This window comes from Bos javanicus, chromosome 26 (assembly GCF_032452875.1).
Source record: "Bos javanicus breed banteng chromosome 26, ARS-OSU_banteng_1.0, whole genome shotgun sequence".
NCBI lineage: Eukaryota > Metazoa > Chordata > Mammalia > Artiodactyla > Bovidae > Bos > Bos javanicus.
In genome coordinates, this window is record NC_083893.1 from 3,996,405 (window position 1) to 3,997,988 (window position 1,584).

Genomic DNA, 1,584 nt, shown 5'->3' on the forward strand with positions numbered 1-1,584 from the left:
CTTTCATTTTCACTTTCATATAACTTTTCATATAACATTTTCACTTTCATTTTAACTTCATCAATATAAAAATCTCTGTTCTTTTACAAGTCTATCAGTAGGCTTTAGTGTTGATATTATAAAACTATATTTTATACACTCTATGCTCCAAAACATGGCTGAAAAATTCTTTCTAGTCTCTGAAATTATGTAGAAAACACATTGTGGAGTTAAAAATCAATGCTACACAAATATTAGGTTTTAGACTAATGCTATTTTTAAATGTGTTAGTCTTTTAAATCATGTACAAAGCAAAATGTAGAGTTAGAAATTATTAAAATAAAAATAGCATTTGTATTTGCCTCTAATATTCACTTTCATAGAAATATTTGTTTCTTCATATGACATTGAATTACTATCTTGTGGCCTTTTATTTCAAACTGGAAGACTCCCTTAGATAATTCTTACTATGTAATTCTTACCTATGTTTCTGTTTATCTGGGAATGTCTTAATATCTCCCTCACTTTTGGAGGAAACTTTTGCTAGAAAGAGGTTTCTCTGACAATTTTTTGTTTGTCTGTTTTTGTTTTCTTTTGGATCTTTGAAAGTACTTGTCCACTTCCTTCTGGCCTCCAAACTTTCTGATGAGAAAGAAATCTTATGGTGATATTATTACGGGTCATTTGTGTGGGATCACATTTATCTTGATGCTCTCAAGACTGTCTTTTTCCTTGACTTTTGAAAGTTTAAGAATGTTTCAGTGTGGGTCTCTTAGTTCATCTTACTTGAAGTTGATTAAACTTCTTGGATATTTATATTTATGTATTTTATCAAACTTGGGAAATTTTTAGTCATTTTTTTTCAAATATTCTATCATCCTTTTCCCTCTTTTTCTTTGGACACTCCCACAACACATATGTCAGTCTTACTAACGGTGTCCCACAGGTCTTTTCAGGCTCTTTGACTTTTATTGTAATGGAAACCTAAGCCACGAGCTTTGGGATTACACTTGATTCACATCTTGGTTGCATAATCCTGTATAAAGTCAAAGTGAAGTCACTCAGTCATGTATGACTCTTTGCAACCCCATGGACTGTAGCCTACCTGGTTTCTCTGTCCATGGGATTTTCCAGGCAAGAATACTGGAATGGGTTGCCATTTCCTTCTCCAGGATATCTTCCCAAGCCAGGGATTGAACCCAGGTCTCCTGCATTGTAGGCAGATGCTTTACCATCTGAGCCACCAGGGAAGTCTAATCCTGTATAACTGATGGCTAAATAACAGGAAACAAAAATATTTGTATATGTAGATTTATCCTGACTCAGAAATGGTGTTATCTTTGCATCAACTACTATAAAAAATAGAGGTCAGTATAAATAACTCTAAACAGTTACTTGATTTGCTGACTGAGATTAGGACGCTACATTCTGTTTAGAGGAAAATATATGAGGTCATGTAATTACTTTCAGACAAATACACAAATCAAGAAATATATGACATTCAGGTTACTGAATCATACCACCGAAATATGTACTCTACATTTAAAAGAAATGGTAAAATTCAGTTTCATGTGCTTCAGACTATAGAATTCACTGAAAAAGTCA

At 33.0% G+C, this 1,584-nt stretch overlaps 1 non-coding gene across 1 annotated transcript; it reads right to left on the reverse strand.

The window, feature by feature from the left end:
• Nucleotides 1–1,157: 1,157 nt before the first annotated feature.
• Nucleotides 1,158–1,229, reverse strand: TRNAC-ACA (transfer RNA cysteine (anticodon ACA)). Its single transcript has one exon. It is a non-coding gene; the product is annotated as a tRNA-Cys (tRNA).
• Nucleotides 1,230–1,584: the final 355 nt, after the last annotated feature.